At 43.8% G+C, this 21,985-nt stretch overlaps 1 protein-coding gene across 3 annotated transcripts in view; it reads right to left on the bottom strand.

The window, feature by feature from the left end:
- LOC137323945 (partitioning defective 3 homolog B-like) overlaps window positions 1-21,985 on the bottom strand; it is a 750,054-nt gene that overhangs the window by 202,063 nt on the left and 526,006 nt on the right. The gene's annotated exons all lie outside the window — the stretch shown is intronic.

Genomic DNA, 21,985 nt, shown 5'->3' with positions numbered 1-21,985 from the left:
ACAGCTGTTGAAAATTGAAGCGAAACATGGTATAATGTGGGAAATTTGGAATAATGGGCGCCTAACGTTGTTACACAAGGCAGAAAATCTACCTTATGGTTCAAACAAGGTCCTTCAGTGTTCAAGTGTCAGTTGTGGCTCAGTGGGTCGTGCTCTCGCCTCTGAGTCAGAAGGTTGTTGGTTTTAGTCCCACTCCAGGGACTTGAGCCCAAAATCCAGTCTGACATTCCACTGCAGTACTAAGGGAGTACTACACTGTCGGAGGTGCGTCTTTCGGATGAGACGTTAAACCAAGGCCATGTCTGCCCTCTCAGCTGGACGTAAAAGATCCCATGGCACTATTGGCCAAGCCTCATGGCCAATAATTACCCCTCAAACAACATGAATTTTTAAAAATCTGATCATTATCTCATTGCTGTTTGTGGGACCTTGCTGTGCGCAAATTGGCACTGTGTTTCCTTTTTACAACAGTGACTACACTTTAAAAGTACTTTGGCATGTCCTGAGATCATGAAAGGCACTATATAAATGCAAATTCTCCCTTTCTTTATGATACATTGCTGCCTTGAAACACTTTTTTTTGTTCTTTATACATCCTATAGTAAAAAGATGCCTCCTGGAATAAATCTCTATTCACAGGAGATAACAATCAACACCAACAAGGCAGGCGGGATTGCGGCAGCAAATGAGCCAAAAATCGAGCAGCTGGGCCTTCTGCCTTCTCTCCGCCCTGATCTCCATTTCGCCCGCTGCCCCTTCCCTGCCTGATGTATGTAGATTTTGCTCCGATCTGCCCCTCTTACTGCTGCTCCCTGGGACTATCTAGTGAAAGTTGGCAGTAGGCCCGGGTAGCAGCAGTAGAATCATAGAATGGTTACAGCAAAGAAGGAGGCCATTCGGCCCATCGAGCCCCTTATTTTGTAAAAGGAGGGAGAGGCCCAAGTAGAGGCCTTCTCTCTCATTCAGTCACCATACCCTTATCATTATCCCTGCTGAGGCGTACAAAGCTGGGGGACTTCCTTCATCTTCAAAGCTCTTCCACCCATTCGAGGTCCCTTGCCGCCTCTTGTGCTGCTGCTGCAGTGGCAGTCCTGCTGTAGCAGAGCCTCATTTCCCTCAGCGGCACTGGCGGGCTTCCTCTTGTAGGTGGGAATTCCGCCCGACACCCCCAGGAGCCCACTGTACATGCCAAATGTCCCCTGACCCAAGAAAATGTGTTGCGCTCAGGGCGGAGTTGGAAGGACAAGTAGAAGTCGTGCCCTACCAGCACTCTGCCCCAAAGAGGAGATTCCCACCAGGATGCTTTATTTCACCGTTTGATTTCAGGACCTGCTGTGACCCGTGGGTACAAATTACTTTTCTTTTCTCACCAACCTAGAGTCTGACATGCACAGAAACGCATCGCCACACTTAGGAGTCTCCAAACCAAATTACTGAGAAATCTACGTAAGTAAAGTTTCTATCTTTTTAAAAAAATCATTCTTGGGATGTGGGCATAGCTAGCAGGGCCAGCATTTATTGCCCATCCCTAATTGCCCTCGAGAAGGTGGTGGTGAGCCGCCTTCTTGAACCGCTGCAGTCCGTGTGGTGAAGGTTCTCCCACAGTGCTGTTTGGTAGGGAGTTCCAGGATTTTGACCCAGCGACGATGAAGGAACGGTGATATATCTCCAAGTCAAGATGGTGTGTGACTTGGAGAGGAACTTGGATGTGATGGTGTTCCAATGTGTCTGCTGCCTTTGTTTTTCTAGGTGGTAGAGGGAACGGGTTTGGGAGGTGCTGCCGAAGAAGCCTTGGCAAGTTGCTGCTGTAGATAATACACACTGCAGCCACGGTGTATCGGTGGTAGAGGGAGTGGACGGTTGTGGATGGGCTGCCGATCAAGCAGATTGGCCGACTCATCTGCCCAATATGGAACACACTTACCTAACCTCAAAGACTTTAGGAGCAGGTTAGCAGCAGCCAACGTGTAGGGATCCCCAAGGTCACACAAGGGCACTACTGGAGTTGAACTGGCTACAACAGTGCACTCTACCAGCACAGAGCACTAGTGAACTTCCTGCTGCTTGTTCAGTTCAGACCACGCTATCCATTACATTACCATTTTTTAGGGTGATTTGGAGCCGAGTGAGGAAGAATCTCAGCCTTCAGTGACAGGTTCCATCAATGAGATAGGCTGGCACGGTCAATCGACAGCATTAGAGTACTGCAACATGCCTAGCTCAAGTATCAGATTACCCAGAGGACTGACATGGTTCAAATCCCACCTCCCCAAGGGGGATTAGTCACTAGTTATTAATTTAGACAGCTGGCAACCATGGCATTGAGCTTCCGCTATATGGACAGCAGGTATCAGAAACTCTTCCCAAGCAGCACAACTCAATACAAAATGTGAGCGTCCATTGCCACTATCCTCCTGATCACAAGATGGAGGCACATCATACCCAAGACACTGGTCCACCAGTTGGAGATCTGGAGCCTCTTTGTAGCCTTGTGTTCACGTACCAGCCCCCAGGTAATGTCTTCCAGCAGCTGCTATTTTAAGAGTTTTCTCATCATTTAAGTGACAGTCAACTGCTTGCACCAAAAATGGATGAACCTACACAGGGCAGCTTTGTGACGTGCCAGCCACCTTGATGTTCTGGATGAAGTCCATCACCACAAGCCAGATTTATTTGCCACTCATCACTTAATCCAGGTCCTCTTGTTAAGGGGCTCTGGCAAACAGTTGTGCCTCCAGGAAGCAGACTCCCCTTCCAGTTTGCTAAGTGATGGATCTATGTAGGCTGCAGTTCTACTTCCCTCCAAGTGCTTCCCATTTTGCCACAAACCTATCTGGCAGCTTGGTCCAGGGATCTCACATATGGGCCAAATGAAGCCCTGCTGTGACATGCCTTGGAGCTCCAAACATTGACAGAGAACTGTTCAGATATATGTTTCATATGGCAAATTCTTAAAAAGCACTGGAAGTTGGCTGGTCATTGAAGACACAGACATAGAACTTATAGCACAGAAACAGGCCATTCGACCCAACAGGTCTATGCTGGTGTTTATGCTCCACAGAGACCCCATTCTCAGCACAGTTGTGTCCAAGCCAAAGGTATAATCCATTAGAACCTCCAAGCATCAATTAGAGGTTTACGTACAGAAATCACTAAAAGCTAGTGGGCAGGTATTAAAAATAATTGAAAAGACTAATGGAATGTTGGCCTTTATCTCAAGAGGTCTGGAATACAAAGGGGTGGAAATTATGTTACAGTTATATAAAGCTCTGGTTAGACCCCATTTAGTGTACTGTGTTCAGTTTTGGCACTGCACCTTAGGAAGGATATATTGGCCTTAGAGGGGGAACAGCCAGAATGATACCAGGGAAAAACAGGTTAAATGATGAGGACAGGTTGCATAGACTCAGCTTGTATTCCCTTGAGTGTAGAAGGTTAAGGGGTAATCAAATTGAGGTGTTTAAAATGATTAAAGGAGTTGATAGGGTAGATAGAGAGAAACTATTCCCTCTGGTGGGGGAGTCCAGAACAAGGAGACATAACTTTAAAATTAGAGCTTGGCCGTTCAGGGGTGATGTCAGGAAGAACTTCTTCACACAAAGGGTAGTGGAAATCTGGAAAACTCTCTCCCAAAAAGCTGTTGAGGCTGGGGGTCAATTGAAAATTTCAAAACTTTGATGTTAGGAAAGGGTAATAAGGGTTACGGAACCAAGGTGGGTGGATGGAGTTAAGATACAGATCATCCATGATCTAACTGAATGGTGGAACAGGGTCGAGGGGGAGAATGGTCTACTCCTGTTCCTATTAATCAACAACTAGCGCAGCCCTTTGTATTTTCCAATCAATACTTTTGATAACCCTTCTAGACCCATGCAAAGACATGTACCTCACTTATGGGCAGCTACTTTTGCACAGGACTACTGCAGACCAACTTGGGTCAGGAATCAGGTTACTACAGAGGGGTCCCTTGGTTTTGAGCTTCCATTGCCAGGCAGGCCACCTTGGAGCCACCTCAACTGCAAACAGACCATTATATTGATTTTGGAGCTGGATTATACATCCTGGATAAAGTCCAGTATGGATTATGTGCAATTAAGTATTTAATCAGTTGCTCCTGGATAATGTGTGAAACAAGATGACAGGATTTTGGCTGCACTACCTACCCTGTCCTTGCATATCATTCAATAGATGATAGAACTGAGAAAAATGGTTCCACATATCCCACCCTCCTAAATTCAGATACACCCGGAAATGTGTAGCCAACTCTTCCCCGTCCCCTCCTAAATGCCCAACTTCTGATGGGATATAGTTCTTGGGTGTTGGCCAGCTATCCAAGTGGTCATTTGTGAGTCTAGGCAGAGAGTGTTGGGAGGCTACTAGACTGAGGAATAGGCCCTGTTCTTAGCTGGCATCTATACCACATGCACTTTCCAACAGCATTAACGATCAGAGGGGGGGCTGATTTTTTTTCTCCCTACCACAAAATAGGAAAGAAAGAACTTGTATTTATATTGTACCTTTCATGACCTCAGGACATCCCAAAGCGCTTAACAGCCAATGAAGTGCTTTTGAAGTGTAGTCACTTGTAATGTCGGAAACAGGGCAGCCAATTTTCACACAGCAAGGTCCCACAAACAGCAATGTGATAATGACCAGATAATTTGTTTTTTTTAAAAAAGTGATGTTGGTTGAGGGATAAATATTGGCCAGAACTTCCCTGCTGTTCCTCGAAACATACCATGGGATCTTCTAGGTCCAATGAGGGAGCTGACGGGCTTCGGTTTAGCGTCTCATCCAAAAAATGGCACCTCTGACAGTGCAGCACTTCCTCAGTACTGCACTAGACTGTCGGCCTGGATTTTGTGCTCAAATCTCTAGTGAGACTTGAACCCACAACCTTCTGACTCAGGAGAGTGTGCTACCAACTAAGCCATGGCAAACTCAAAGCTGAGGCCAATTGTAACTTCCGTAGTGTTGTCTTGGCTCAAATATAACGCAAGTTCAGTGAGACTTGCCTGAATACTGGGCAAATGTGACTTTTCAGGTGGGTTCAGTTCCTGGATAAGCCAGAAACAGCCTGCCTTGTAATGATTTCAATGCATTTTCTCATTAAATCTAAGATTTTAAAAAGTACTGCAGCAGCAGATGAGGCACTACACCATCTCTATATATTAAAAAAATCAAATATTTCAAGAGACAACTATATCACTTTAAAACTTAAATATTTCCTCTCAAGGTTTCTGGTAGCTTTAAGTAATAAAACTTTGTACATAGTGAGGTTTCAAATTAAGTTGATAAGATTGCACATATTTACAGTCAGCTCAATTAAGGTTATGTGCCCTTTGAGGATGTTCTCTCTGGAGCTCCCCCTTCAGGATTGGAAGTTTTGAAGTTTTAAACTCATGAACAAGGGATGAAGAAGAGTTGCAGCAATTACAGTGGATGAGTGGGAGAAAGTTGGGCAAGAGTGAGACTGAGGGTAATGGTCATCAGAAGAGGAAGAGTGTGTGTGAGAAATACTATCAGCAGAGGAAGAGAGATTGAGCAGATAGATGATTGATGTGGGATGAAAAGACAATGCTTTAGAACTTGTGCCAATCAGTCATGGAAAATAAACCTCAAAATTCTTCTATATAAAAGTATTCACTTCTATTCTGCTGTGAACTATTTACCACAAGAAGTCCAAGGAAGGGAATCTTGTTCAGTGACTAACATGTTGCTCTCCATCTTCACAGATCCAAGTATGAGTGATGGTAGACGGCACAAACTGAATTTGCTTTGGCAATCGCAATATGCTCCTTGGCAGATGATTTCAGAGTGCTCAAGTGGCCCAAGTTTACAGCTAGCTTCATTCAACCTTTGGACCGAGAAATTGAAGAATGCAAATTGAAGACCAGCACAATTATCTCATGACTCATTTTGCCCATGAGTAGAAGTTGTACGTGTGGAAATAACCATGTAAGCATGGGGGATTTTCAAACAGCACCCAATGAGAATTTATCTCACACCAACCATGGAGGAGTTAACATTGATGCAGCAGCGCCAATCATTGTCATTGCTTTTCCTTTGCTACATTTTATTTGTTCAGTGGAAGGCTTTCTTTAAAAGAAAAACATTGGTCGGGATTTGTACGACTCTCAAAGTCATAATTCGCTTGCGATTCGGTGACAGCCTCGGCTCAGTGGTAGCACTCTCGCCTCTGAGTCAGAAGATTATGGGTTCAAATTTCACCCGAGGCTAGAGAACAAATATCTAGGCTGACATTCCAGTGCAGTACTGCACCGTTGGTGGTGTGTCTTTCGTATGAAACGTTAAACCGAGGCACCTTCTGTTGTCCTCTAACTCTGGCTTCCATGCATTCCCCTCTCCCTAAGCCAGCTTCAATAGCAGTCTTCAGCCACCTCGGCCTTACTCAAACTCTTGTCTACCTAGCCAAGCTCTTGTGCCTCTCCACTACAACTCGACCCTTAAAACACGTGTCACAGGTGTCAGCCTTGGCTCAGTGGGAGCACGCGCATCTGAGTCAGAAGGATGTGGGTTCAAGTCCCACTCCAGAGACTTGAACACATAATCTAGGGAGCACTGCACTATCGGAGGTGCCGTCGCTCAGATGAGATGTTAAACCGAAGTCCCGTCTGCCCTCTCAGGTGGACGTAAAAGATCTCATGGCACTATTTCGAAGAACGGGGGAGTTCTCCCCAGTGCCCTGGCCAATATTTATCCATCAATCAACATCACTAAAAACAGATTATCTGGTCATCATCTCATTGCTGTTTGTGGGACCTTGCTGGTGCGCAAATTGGCTGCCACGTTTCCTACATTACAACAGTAACTGCACTTCAAAAGTACTTCATTGGCTGTATAAAGCTTTGGGATGTCCTAAAGTCACAAAAGGCGCTATATAAATGCAAGTCTTTCTTTTCATCTCCCTCCTACACCAACCAGAGGCTTGGCTATACATACTCCAAAGACCCCAGCCTCCAGGTACTCGAATAACAGATTTCAGCTACGACAGACTCCACTCAGAACTTAGCCATACCTCAGCCAAAATGATCTCTGTCCCTTACACATTTCAATCAGTGATGCTTGCCCCCATTTACTCAAATAACAGACCCCAGCCCTCACCTACTCTACTCAGAGACCCTAGTCTCCACTGAGTAGTACAACGACCTCTGGCCCAACCTATTCCAATCAAATACTCTGGCCCCATTAGCCATCAGATACTTGACCCCCATCTACTCCAGCTAGATACTACAGATCCCCAAAACAACAATGTAAAAAAAAAGTGTCAATGTCTTTCACAGAAGGTATCTAGAAAAGAGACACAGCCAGAAAAGGAGAGATTAACCTTGGTCGAAGAGATGGGAAGTTATTTACCTCCAAAAAAGGAGAGTGAAGGGTTTATGAAGGGAATTCAAGACAGTTGGATTCAGGTGACTGAAGACTTTTCCACCTACTCCAAACAGAAACCTCTCACACTCTTCCCCCGCCCCCCACCACATGCTCCAGAGAACCTGACCGTCACCCATTCCAATGAACAGAATTACTGCTATTCACCTTAGCAGACTCCCTAAAATAAGAAAAAATGCAGTAACTAAGTTCAAGCCTCTGCTCTCTTCAGGCCTTACATTTCTGAGCAAATAGTAGCCTCAGTGCCCAAATTCAGTAAACTTTCACCCTGCTATTGTCACTAATGGTTAAGTGTCAAAAGAACCACAACTTCATAAAACAACTGACCACAATTATTGAAAACATACTGAAATATTATGAACATGAGAAACTGGAGCACAACATAAAATGTATATAAATTAGAAGAATGACTTCTGAGTTGCTGTAGCTCATCACCGAGCAGACAGATTGTAAATGTAATACAGAACACATTCCATTCCCTGGGATGGTCATCTGTTAATGATCACCCCTACATAGGGTTGCAAAGCACAATAACTTTTAGTTAGTCATTGTTTGAATTCCTGAGCCTCGGAAGAGAGTGTTATTTTTATAGTTGCAACAACAGTCTAACATGAAGCACATGTCAACTGTCAAGAAAGGAAAAACTGACACAAGTGTGCTGACCAAAATATAAAATAAAATTATTCCCCCCAACCAGCAATTTAAAATCCTTTGCCCAACATTTCTCTGGACTTCGAGAAATGGGCCACCGAAATTAATAAAATTAAGTAGAGAGAATGTTTAAGCATCAAAGTATCAATCTAATCTTTCCCAGCTCTACTAGCACCAAAAGTGGCTGACAACTTTCAGACGGAACAAAGTTGCAAGATCAAAGAGAATAAACGCATGATGTTTAGAAACAGGCAAGTGAACAAATAAAAAGTCTGGATGTCTTTTACGAGCACCGCAAACTCATTCCATTCCTCTATGCACGATAAGATTTCATGTTTTACTCCTATTGCTCATACTTGGAATAGCTCTGTTCTTTCTGAAGCACAGATTCATGATTTTGTATGAATTGTAATTGTCATCTTTAAAATTTATCATTTGTGACGTTCTTAACTTTAATACTACAACCATGCCCTACCCTCTCTCCTACGACATGGAACGTCAGGTGGCTCTCTCAAAAAATGCCTTTCTAACTAAAGACAATGATCATGGGGCAGTAGTTTACAGTGACTAAATTAGTCAAATTCTGTTTCTATTCCATGGGATTCTGGGATTGTTACCAGTGTTTTGGAGAATGCATTACCCACTACAATCCATTTTTCCTTGAAAGCTGCAAAGCAGCAGCTCTGACTATAATACATTCATGAAGGTTACATTGCATGCATTTCTAAGCTGTTTATTTTAGAACATCAGTTGAGGTCCCACTGCTATCTAATTTGCATTAACAGTCTAATTATCTAATTTAATTAGAGTAACTGAAGGGTTCTTTATATTCAACATGATTTTCCCAGTTTGCTCCTTTCTTTGTAAGATACTGACTTGTGGTGGGGGCTACTGTTCCAATAGGTACGAGCCGCCCTCTGCTATCTCCCCAGAATACCCGCTCTTTGAGGGTAAGTCCTCTCATCGAGTTGAAGGGGGCTGGTAGCATCACAGATGTTTGCACATGCATATTCTCCAATAGGAGCCACTGGATAGCAATGAGGAGCAGGTACGTGAGCTGCTTTTTCTCTTCCCTAGACTAGGAGGTGCTGAAGATAATTCCAACATTGCTACTGCTACCTTGGGTCAGATTGACATAACTCAGAACAGAATGGGGATGGAATCTGGGACCTTTGTGGTGTGTAGTAGTGAGCCTCTGGAATACATTGCCGGCTGGTGTGGTGGGTGCTGACTCTCCGATAGGGAGCTGGATCGGTTCTTGACTGGGGCAGAGATCACATCATATAGAAAGTAAGTGTCTTTATAGATAAAACTTGGTCCATGTGATCTCCTGGACTGGTTTTGATTGCCTGAGGGGGTTGGAGAGGAATTTTCCAGAGTATTTTTTCCCTTATTGGCCCTGGGTTTTTTCTGTTTTTTGCCTCTCCCAGGAAATTGCATGGCTGCAGTGGGCGGTGGCGGGGGGGGGGGGGGGGCGGCGGGGAGTGGAAAGAAATATTTAGTCACGGTGCTCTAGCTATCATGTGTGTGGGGCAGGCTTGATGGACCAGCTGGTCTTTTCCTGCCCATCAACTTCGTATGGCTCACACCAGGCAATGCTGTTAACAACTAAACAATCGGGGAAACCTGGGTTCAGAATAGGTGGTTTACCCACTAAACCACAGGGGGAAACTTGGTTCCTAATCAGAGTAAGGTGATGATCCTGGTTGCTTATTATTGAGTGGATGGGGGGGGGGGGGGCAGGGATAGATAATTAAAGCAGGTGGAAACAGGTTGACATTCACAGTGTCAAAGAGGCTAATATGGGGGATCCCAGAGTAAGCCAAAAAATCAGGGTTCTAATCGGGGAGGAAACCGATTCCTAATCATGATTGATGGGATCTGCAGTGCCTAATTAGCTACGGGTCACTACTTTAACTCAGAAAAGATGATCAATGAAGCTGAGAGTGTCCATGGGGAAATAAAACGAACTTCTGTGGTTTAATTACCTTTCAGAATGAGAACTACATTGTGAGGGAGGATAAGTGTTTACACTGAACTATTCTTCGACAGCACCTCCCAATATGTACCTTGCAAGATGGACAAGGTACATATTTCATCTATATAAAAGGGGAGGGGGCGATGGAAAGGGGGGAATGATGAAAAGGAGGGCTGCATTCCCTGTCACCTCTCTGGAGCTGTGTCCTGGATACAAATGGAGTCACTGAGCACGCGCCCTTGACATTGATGCACATGCTGGCAGTAGGAGTACCAACATCAGTATGAGATCACCTCATGGCTTGTTCTCATTATATCTTTTAACAATCGTTGGTAATGTACAGTAAAAAAAAACAAAATGTGATAAACCTTTTTTACCAAAGCAAAACCTAAGCGATGCTGTTCACTTATACCGAAACCATTCTTTATTTGGCTGGGGAGCACTTGATGCTGATACTGCACACAAAGAAACAAAAAAGTTCCATCCTTTTGCACTGGCATCCATCATCTTGAACTGCATTAAATATTCAACAAAGAAAAATGTTTCGCAGTTCTAAACTAAAAGAAATTACTTTGGGAGCCAGTAATAAATGTGGTCAGGCTTTTGACAGCAATATTGAAAATAGCTGCTGGTATTTAAATAAAATAATGGAATTCCTAAATACTGACCTTGCAGAATTTATAATGAACTTTGAAATAATAACACACTTCTCAAAATGACTGGAGCATTTTATAGAAAGCGCACTGTGTAGATTTGACAGGCAACAGCTCTGTGGTAGGAGGCTAAAGAAAAACAAATCTTCAACACCCACAGAAAGAAAAAAGGAATGAGTTTCAAAAACAGCTTGAGCTTTGTTTGAACATACTCTGGCACGGTTTCACAGCAGCGATGACGAAGACATCGGTTGGTCAAATTCGAGCTCCTTCCTTAACCGACAATTGAGCTAACGTGCACTTCTGGCTTTGTTTGTATCAAACAAGAAATGCTGACTCTTGCACTCGTGTCAGTGACTCATACGGATAATCTAAACATGCTTGATTCCCTTTTGATCACATCATTCCCTCTCAGTGTGTGAAAAAGGATTTCATGCGGGGGTTGAGATGACCAAGTGTTTACACTGGGCTTTATGTGGTGAAATGTCTGCAGAGCTGTTGCTATCTATATAAAGCGTGCTGCATAAGGAGAACCATGCCAAGTCCAGCTGGTCCTCAATGTCTGGCCTGGGGCATGAGATTGATTGTTGAATTCAAGGCTTGTCCGATAACCTCCTCGTGCCTTAACATGGCGGGTATTTGAAGTTTGATGGTCGTAACAGATGATCTTCCAAATTTTACATGCCATTTTTATTTACCATAACAGAAAGGGCAATGTAGCATTGCACTGTACTTAACAGGCAGTCTGCAGACAAGTGTCCCGATATCTGTACGGAATATTCTGCCTCTCTCCGACATTTTTTTTTAAAAAAGGAAAGGTCTAAAAATTCATTAATTTTACGGAACAGAAAAAGACAATGTGTAATTTTAATTCACAATCATCGCTCTGAGAGACCAATGCAACGCACTTTCCCCTCCCTCTTCCCACTCATCTTCAGCTGATCCTTGCTGGATTGTACCCCACAGTATCTCACCCAAGATAAAATTCATCATGTATGAGCCCAGATGATGTGTGTCATTAGACTATTACCACCATGGGGACATCAAAGTTAAACCCAGTTCTGTCCTCACAATTTACATACAACTTGGGGCAGAGTTTCTGCTTTGGGCGTAATCAGGGAATTGCACCCAAAGTGCGCCTGAAATTGCGCTGGTTAGGTTACAGTTCAAGTTGCTGCTAAAATGTATTCGCATAATCACAAACATTAAATCTTCCATCAGCCAGCGCAATCGGGCAGCGTAATAGAAAGTAATGCTTTTTGTTTCATTGCATTAAAAAATATTCATTGATTTAAGAGTGCTAACCTGGTCCAGTTTTATCAATACAGCTGAAAATGGGTTTATCACAAAAAATAAGCATTTTTAATAAGGAAGGATCCTCCAACTGTGAGTAATCTAATTTTATATTGCTGAAAATGACATAAAGAAAACTAAACTGAACCATTTACTGGTTTCATTTATGTACACTAGTCAGTTTCTTAGCAGATTAAATATTTTTTGATATGTAAAAACTTTTAAAACGTACCTATGAGAATGAAAATGAGTGTAACTTGAAGAGCCTTCCATAACCAGCGCAATTGGCAAAAGCTCACAATGTTGATCTCGGGGTGTGGCCAATCCGGGCGAATGGATTCTTAAAGCAGCATTAAAAGACCACGGAAAACATGAAAGTCAGTGGTTTTGGGCGTAACTCGTGTTTAAAATTGCCTGATCTTTTGCGCTGATTGCGCTGGAATCTGGGCGCAAAACTAGAAGAAATAAGTGGAAACTCTACCTTTTTTTAAAATTTGTTCATGGGATGTGGGCGTTGCTGACAAGGCCAGCATTTATTGCCCATCCCTAATTGCCCTAGAGAAGATGGTGGTGAGCCACCTTCTTGAACCGCTGCAGTCCGTTTGGTGAAGTTTCTCCCACAGTGCTATTGGGTAGGGAGTTTCGGGATTTTGACCCAGTGACGATAAAGGAACGGCGATATATTTCCAAGTCTGGATGGTGTGTGACTTGGAGGGGAACGTGCAGGTGGTGTTCTTCCCATGTGCCTGCTGCCCTTGTCCTTCTAGGTGGTAGAGCTTGCGGGTTTGGGAGGTGCTGTCGAAGAGGCCTTGGCGAGTTGCTGCACTGCATCCTGTAGATGGTACACGCTGAAGCCACGCTGCGCCAGTGGTGAAGGGAGTGAATGTTTAGGGTGGGCTGCTTTGTCCTGGATGGTGTCGAGCTTCTTCAGTGTTGTTGGAGCTGCACTCATCCAAGCAAGTGGAGAGTATTTCATCATACTTCTGACTTGTGCCTTGTAGATGGCGGAAAGGATTTGGGGGGTCAGGAGGTGAGTCACTTGCCACAGAATACCCAGCCTCTGACCTGCTCTTGTAGCCACAGTATTTATATGGCTGGTCCAGTTATGTTTCTAGTCAGTGGTGACCCCCAGGATGTCGATGGTGGGGGATTCGGCGATGGTAATGCCATTGAATGTCAAGGGGAGGTGGTTAGGCTCTCTCTTGTTGGAGATGGTCATTGCCTGGCACTTGTCTGGCGCAAATGTTACTTGCCACTTATCAGCCCAAGACTGGATATTGTCCAGGTCTTGCTGCATGCGGGCAAGGACTGCTTCATTATCTGAGGGGTTGCGAATGGAACTGAACACTGTGCAATCATCAGCGAACATCCCCATTTCTGACCTTATGATGGAGGGAAGGTCATTGATGAAGCAGCTGAAGATGGTTGGGCCAAGGACACTGCCTTGAGGAATTTCTGCAGCAATGTTCTGGGGGTGAGATGATTGGCCTCCAACAACCACTGCCATCTTCCTTTGTGCTAGGTATGACTCCAGCCACTGGAGAGTTTTCCCCGATTCCCATTGACTTCAATTTTACTAGGGTTCCTTGGTGCCACACTCGGTCAAATGCTGCCTTGATGTCAAGGGCAGTCACTCTCACCTCACCTCTGGAATTCAGCTCTTTGGTCCATGGTTGGACCAAGGCTGTAATGAGGTCTGGAGCTGAGTGGTCCTGGCGGAACCCAAACTGAGCATTGGTGAGCACGTTATTGGTGAATAAGTGCTGCTTGATAGCACTGTCGACGACACCTTCCATTACTTTGCTGATGATTGAGTGTAGACTGATGGGGCGGTAATTGGCCGGATTGGATTTGTCCTGCTTTTTGTGGACAGGACATACCTAGGCAATTTTCCACATTGTCGGGTAGATGCCAGTGTTGTAGCTGTACTGGAATAGTTTGGCTAGAGGCGCAGCTAGTTCTGGAGCACAAGTCTTCAGCACGACAGACTGGATGTTATCGGGGCCCATAGCCTTTGCTGTATCCAGTGCACTCAGCCGATTCTTGATATCACGTGGAGAGAATCGAATTGGCTGAAGACTGGCTTCTGTGATGGTGAGGATATCGGGAGGATATACCCACCAAGAGGTTTCACAAGAGATGAAATGGATAGCAAACAATACAAGAGGAGCAGTGACCAAAGGTGTGGTTGAACAGATAGGTTTTGAGGAATGGAAAGAGAGGCAACAAGGTGGGATGAGCTTAGGGAGAGTTGGGCCAAGATGATTGATGACTCTGCCGCTGATGGTGCAGCAGGGGAAGGAAGAAAGACAAAGAGAGAAAGAAAAAAGAAAACGAGAAAGAAAAAGAAATGTGCAGAAAGATGAAAAGAAAGACGTGCATTTATATAGTGCCTTTCACAACCTCAGGATGTCCTAAAGCGCTTTACAGCCAGTGAAGTACTTTTGGAGTGTGATCACTGTTGTAAGGTAGGAAACGCGGCAGCCAATTTGCGCACAGCAAGGTCCCACAAACAGCAATGAGATACTTGATTAGATGATCTGTTTTAGTGATGTTGGTCGAGGGACACTGGGAGAACTCCCCTGCTCTTCTTCAAATAGTGCCATGGGATCTTTTATGTCCACCTGAGAGGGCAGATGGGGCCTCGGTTTAACATCTCATCTGACAGACGGCACCTCCAACAGTGCAGTGCTCCCTAGTTTATGTGTTCAAGTGTCTGGAGTGAGACTTGAACCCACATTCTTCTGACTCAGGTGAGAGTGCTCCCACTGATCCAAGGCTGACTCCTGACAAATGTGAATTAAGAGTCAAGTTGTCGTGGAGAGGCACAAGAGTTTGGGTAGGTGAACAAGAGTTTCAGAGTAAGGTCGAGGTGGCTGAAGACCCTGCTATTGAAGGTGGCGTAGGGAAAGGGGAATGCATGGAAGCCAGAGTTGGACAGCAGAAGGTGCCTTGGTTTAACGTCTCATACAAAAAACACACTACCAACAGTGCAGCACTCCCTCAGCACTGCATTGGAGTGTTAGCCTAGATTTTGCGCTTAAGCCTCTGGAATGGGACCTGAACCCACAACCTATTGACTCAGAGGCGAAAGTGCTACCACTGAGCCACAGTTGACACCTCAGGTCAGAGAGGGATGCACAAGAGCTCAGCATTAAACGACAGCAGCTGGAACATAGGGCTGAAGGAAGTTGCAGAGTTAGGGATTGGAGGGGCCATAGACAGATTTGTAAGTAAGGGTGAGGATTTTGCATTTGATGTGTTGGAAGATTAGCGATGGGCAAGTGGGACTTGGTGTGGTACAGAATGAAGGTGGCAGGGTTTTGGACAAGTTGAGGCTTGTTTAGAATGTAGCATGGGAGACCATTGGAGAAGTCAAGTAATAACAACGACAACTTGCATTTATATAGTGCTTTTAACATAGTAAAACATCCCAAGGCACTTCACAGAAGCATTATCAAACAAAATCTGACATGATCCACATCAGAAGATATTAGGACAGGTGACCAAACACTTGGTCAAAGAAGGAGGTTTTAAGGAGTGTCTTAAAGGAGGAGAGAGGTAGAGAGGCAGTGGGGTTTAGGGAGGGAATTCCAGAGCTTGAGGCCCCATTCAGCTGAAGTGTGGATAAAGGTTTCAGCAGTGATGAAGATGAGGTAAACAAGGTAAACAAGGGAATCAGGGTGACGACATCTGGACTCCAATTGGATAACTTTCCCAGACACTTCCACCAATCCCATATCAGCTTGATTGATACCAAGAATATGTAGTGTGGGAAGCTTTAGCAATGAAGCTGTGTAGTATCAGTCCCTGGTTTGATGCATTGAAGCAATAGCACATTGTCACACCTCATCAATATCATCATTTATTTGATGCCTCAGTGTTATACAGCAACCTTGTGTACACAAGAGTACATAACAGTTATTAAAAAGTGACAAATTTCCCAACAGCTCATGAAAAAAAAATGTACTGAATTAACATTAGAATTCTTAGCAAAAGTATAAATTATTCAACCCATCTACTCTTTCTATTTAGAATGCTACAGCATTTTAAGCTATAGTACTTATTTGTTTTCCCTGCCCATTGTATTTTAAATCGCTCCATCATTGGCGGCTGTGCCTTCAGCTGTCCAGGCCCTAAGCTCTGGAATTCCATCCCTAAATCTCTCCCTCCTCCTTTAAGACTCTCCTTAAAACCTACCTCTTTGACCAAGCTTTTGGTCACCAGTCCTAATATCTTCTTATTGTCAAATTTTGTCTGATAACGCTCCAGTGAAGTGCCTTGGGACATTTTACTGCGTTAAAGGCTCTATAAATGCAAGTTGCTATTGTTGTATTGTCCAACCCTAAATCCTGGATTCTAGCTACGAACAGAAGAATGCATCTGTGACACCTGTTCTCCTCTGGCCTCAGTAGCCAAATATACTATGTGGCGCAGTAGTGAGCCATGCAGACCAGACCTCCAAGTTTGATTCCTGGTCTGTTGGAAGCTAGCTGACCTCAGTTGTGGCAGTGGTGGGGCATTACAATTGGACTCAATGGGACCAATTTTAATTTTAGGCACATAACACAACCTGCCCATTGTTACCGCCATGAGGTCTGAGCCATTTCAAGGGCTGGGCCATTTTGAGGCCCGAGACTCATTTGCATGTGATCTAAATGGGTTTTCTCTTAATCTTACCTTTTAAGATTTTAGCTTTAAGATGGAATAAAAATGCAGACTACAGTTTCATTATGGGATGTGACATTTCTCCACTGTGTAACCACACTCCTGGGAGTTCTGAATTAAAGAAGGCAACTCTCAGTGTAAGTATTGTTAATATTGAAGGGCAATGTGACTCAAGAGACAAGTACAGTGAGTGTTACGAACAGTTAAGTACTGTGAATATTAAGTACCCATCCAAGTATTTCCCCCCACAACCAAACATACAAAATTGATCTGAAAGTGGCATTTTCTATCCTGCAAGTCTTTCATTTGTTGAATGAGCATCAGTGGAAGAGTCATTAACCCTGGGCAATTCAGCAATTGTGAATTAATAAGAACTACTGAAGCAGACCCAGTGTGGGTCAATTGTACCTTCACTGATATTAATTCAGCTCCCTCATGCTGTTAACCTCCCCCTAGCCAGCACCACGTTAATGACTTTATCTCTAATGATATTAAGCCATCTTCCTCATACTGTCAGACTCCTCCCATCTATGCCCATGTTAATGGCTTCATCTCTATTGATATTAACCCAATGTCCTCACACTGTTGGGACTGTTAGGAGTAATTCCTCCAGCAACATGCATTGACAAATACACCTCCACTGATATGAGTCCTTTAACTGTGGGACTCCATAGTTCCTTCAAACTAGTTTGCCCGATGCCATCATTTAAACAAACACTTTGTAAAAATACAAATCTACTGGAAATCAGAAACAAAAGCAGGTTAACATTAATATTTTTTTGAAATTGTTTAATTATAATCCAGCCAACACTACCTTTAAATCTGCACGGCAACACCAGAACCATCTTGAATTTCTTAAAAATGTCCTTACATGAACAAAAAGACAGATGGAAAGAATTTACTCTGGCATTTTGCAGCATCTAGATAAAGCCTTTTGTGAATTTATACCCTTTTATTTAAGTGTGTGGACAGATCTGCAAATTAGAGATCTGTCTACGGATCTGAAGGATGACATGATCTTTTCCTGCCAAACAGGAACTCCAGACAGTTTACAGAGCATATCCTCTCTCTCTCTCTACTAAATAAACAATTCCATACAGTTGCATAATAACCCTTAACCTGCTTAGCAAACAGCAAATCTGTACAATTGCACAGTGAGTAACCCTTACTCTGCCCACAAAGCAACCACTGTGTAAATTCAACCTCATCTTGCTGAACAGCAACACCATACAGTTGGGCAGTGAGTAACTCAGACCCTGCTAAATAAAGACAACTTCAATTTATATAGCTCCAATAAATAAACAAACGTCCCAGGGCTTTGCATACGAGTGGGCTGTGCAGTAATTGGAGAACGAGGGGAGTTGACCAAAAAACACATGCAAAGTGATTGGTTTTGAGGGGGCTTTTTAGGACAGGGAAGGAAGTAGCAAGTCACAGAGATTCAAGGAGGGAGTTCCAAAGAAGAAGACCGAGACAATTCTGCCACTAAGTGAGGAAAACTACAGCCGGGGAGGGGAGGAAGGGGAGAGATGGACAGTAGGCCAGAGTTGGAGAACAATGCTGGGAAAGGGTTGACTAGGTTTGGAGAGGGAGGATGGGTCATGAATGGATTCGTAGATGAAGACAAGGATTTTGAATTAGGCGCTCTAGCGACTGGGAACCAGTGGAGGTTGGCAAGGGTAGGGGTGATAAAATTATTGGGGGGAAGGGAGGAGAAAACAGGATAAAATTAGAGGTGGGGTGGGGAACGGGATAAAATTAGTGGGGGGGGGGTGTGGGTGGAAATGTACAAAAACCAACAAACATTTACTAAACCGTGTAGGGATTTGTGAGTTTGAACCCTGACAAAAGTGTTGGCGAAATGAGGTTCATCAGCGTAAGTGTCAGCTGTGGCTCAGTGCTAGCACTCTTGCCTCGGAGTCAGAAGGTTACGGGCTCAAGGCCCACTTGAGACTTGAGCACATAAACTAGGCTGTCAGTACAGTGCTGAAGGAACGCTGGAGATGCCGGCCTTCAGATAAGACGTTAAACTGAGGCCCCGTCTGCCCTCTCAGGTGGACGTAAAAGATCCCATGGCACTATTCGAAGAAGAGCAGGGGAGTTCTCCCCTGTGTCCTGACCAATATTTATCACAACTAGCATCATTTTAAAAACAACTTACCTGGTCATTATCACGTTGCTGTTTGTGGGACCTTGCTGTGCCCAAATTGGCTGCCGTATTTCCTGCATTACAACAGTGACTACATTTCAAAAAAGTACTTAATTGGCTGTGAAGCGCTTTGGAACGTCCTGAGATCGTGAAAGACACTATAGAAATACAAATCTTTCTTTAGCCAGTCCACTAAGTGCAAACTGAGCACATGTTTAACTCTTCTCACTCCTTGTTTGGTATATATGCCACGTGTCTTGCACCATCCCACTATTCTGCTAGGCACTGAAGATTCTTTGTGGAGCTAACTCCACAGCAGTCTCCTCCTCCTCCCAAAAACATCAGGCAGCATCTGCACTTCCTATCGGTCTGTATGTCATAGTTATCTCATTGCACACAGGATAATGAACAGAGATATGGAACAATACGATGCACACTAAATATAGAGCTTTTCTGTAATCAGACAAATGATATGAACCATTTGCCGTTTCCATTGAATTCAATTACAAAAGGCATTAAGTGGCCCGGCTATTTGGGGCAATTCAATAAGCTTTTCGCACCTGGTTAAAGTGCGACTAAGTGCTGTTAACTATTTACCTGAGGAGCTGAGTGCCTCTGAGGGCTGTCCATCTCCTTTATCTGTTTTCAATGCTCCAGGAACAGCTGATTGAAGCTGCCCCAAGTCTCCACTCTCCGGCTGCCGTGGTTGTTAATTGTGCGAACAGCCGACGGGAGGCTTCGAGCAGCTTCAATCAGCTGTTGGCTAAATACAGGAGATCTGTTGGTTCCCGATTTTGGATCGATTTAGTATCATGCAATTCAGTCCCCACCACTTTTAAACGAGATTAGGGATCCTAGATCCTTACCTCTTCAAAACCTTAGGCACTAGGGAGTCCGATGGATTTAGCGTCCACCGCATTTTGCAGACAAATCATGTTAGCATGAACACGCCCGCTATATGCAGTGGGCACAGTACAAGCAAATCTCTTGCTGCACTGCTCATGTTAAATCAGAGGACGAACATTTTGTAAGGGCAGGAATATGACGCCATATAAAACATAGAGAGGGTGAATGTCCGCAGGGGTTTCACCAGATCGTCCTGACGTAACTTCAGCACGAGCAGTATTCATGCTGTCTTTTTTTTCCAGGGGTTTCCGCAGCTCTTCCGCCGAAGTTACAATCTGGGGAATCCCATAGGGAAATTAACCCACAATTCATTGCTTTTCTGCTAGGCGTATGTGTCTCTTTAAGGCCAACAGAGTTTAATTGCTATTAAATAAACAAAGTTCAGAGAGGTATCAATTAAGAAGCTGCAGACATTCTGACTCTGGTGTTTTGTATTTCTGAAGAGTTCTTTTGTTTCCTTATAACATTTTTTTTTGAAGTATAACAGAAATTTTAGTGCAACACAAGGGTTGACAAGGAAGTGCGACGGACAGGAGACAGTCTATATTTGTAATATCAATATACAATTTACACAGTAGTAACGATATTTACTGCATTATTTCCCATTAATTGTCAATTAGGAACATAGGAACAGGAGTAAACCATTCAGCCCCTCGTGCCTGCTCCGCCATTTGATAAGATCATGGCTGATCTGTGATCCAGCTCCATATACCTGCCTTTGGCCCATAATCCTTAATACCTTTGGTTGCCAAAAAGCTATCTATCTCAGATTTAAATTTAGCAATTGAGCTAGTATCAATTGCCGTTTGCAGAAGAGAGTTCCAAATTTCTACCACCCTTTGTGTGTAGAAATGTTTTCTAATCTTGCTCCTGAAAGGTCTGGCTCTAATTTTTAGACTGTGCCCCCTACTCCTAAAATCCCCAACCAGCAGAAATAGTTTCTCTCTATCCACCCTATCTGTTCCCCTTAATATCTTTTAAACTTCGATCAGATCACCCCTTAACCTATTTAGGTTTTGTATAGCTGCAGCATAACTTCTGCCCCCTTGTACTCTAGTCCTCTAGATATATAGGCCAGCATTCCATTAGCCTTATTGATTATTTTCTGCACCTTTTCATGACACTTCAATGATCTATGTACCTGAACCCCTAGGTCCCTTTGGACATCTACTGTTTTTAACTTTTTACCATTTACAAAGTACCCTGTTCTATCCTTTTTTGATCCAAAGTGGATGACCTCACATTTGTCTACACTGAATTCCATTTGCCACAGTTTTGCTCATTCATCTAATCTATCAATATCCCTTTGTAATTTTATGTTTTCATCTACACTGCTTACAATGCCACCAATCTTTGTGTCATCGGCAAACTTAGATATGAGACTTTCTATGCCTTCATCTAAGTCGTTAATAAATATTGTGAATAATTGAAGCCCCAAGACAGATCCCTGCGGGACTCCACTAGTCACATCCTGCCAATGTGAGTACCTACCCATTATCCCTACTCTCTGTCGCCTTTCGCTCAGCCAAATTCCTAACCAAGTCCGTACTTTTCCCTCGATTCCATGGGCTTCTATCTTAGCTAACAGTCTCTTATGTGGGACCTTATCAAATGCCTTCTGGAAGTCCATATAAATAACATCCATTGACATTCCCCTGTCCACTACTTTAGTCACCTCTTCAAAAAATTCAATCAGGTTTGTCAGGCACGACCTACCTTTCACAAATCCATGCTGGCTCTCTCTGATTAACTGAAAATTCTCGAGGTGTTCAGTCACCCTATCCTTAATTATAGACTCCAGCAATTTCCCCACAACAGATGTTAGGCTAACTGGTCTATAATTCCCTGGTTTCCCTCTCTCTCCTTTCTTAAAAAGCGGAGTGACATGTGCAATTTTCCAATCTAGAGGGACAGTTCCTGAATCTAGAGAACTTTGAAAGATTATAGTTAGGTCATCAGATATTTTTTAAAATTATAATCCTTATTTTTAGTGTTTCAGAAGAACTTAACATATATGTAGGGAACTACAGTGACGGTGCAGATGTACTTTAAATCAACTCAGCCAATTCCTGGGTCAGTGCATGGATACTGGTGATTGGAAGGTCATGTTAGACTTTTAGGGAATTACACAGAATGAACAACACAGAAACAGGCCATTCACCCCCACTGGTCTATGCCGGTGTTTCTGCTCCACAATATTTTGCTTGAATGATAAGCAGGCAATTGGGCAAAGCACTAGAGAGCTGCTGATGCCCATGGAACTGTACCCCGGAATGA

This window comes from Heptranchias perlo, chromosome 7 (assembly GCF_035084215.1).
Source record: "Heptranchias perlo isolate sHepPer1 chromosome 7, sHepPer1.hap1, whole genome shotgun sequence".
NCBI lineage: Eukaryota > Metazoa > Chordata > Chondrichthyes > Hexanchiformes > Hexanchidae > Heptranchias > Heptranchias perlo.
This window is presented reverse-complemented; position numbering and strand designations above follow the sequence as displayed.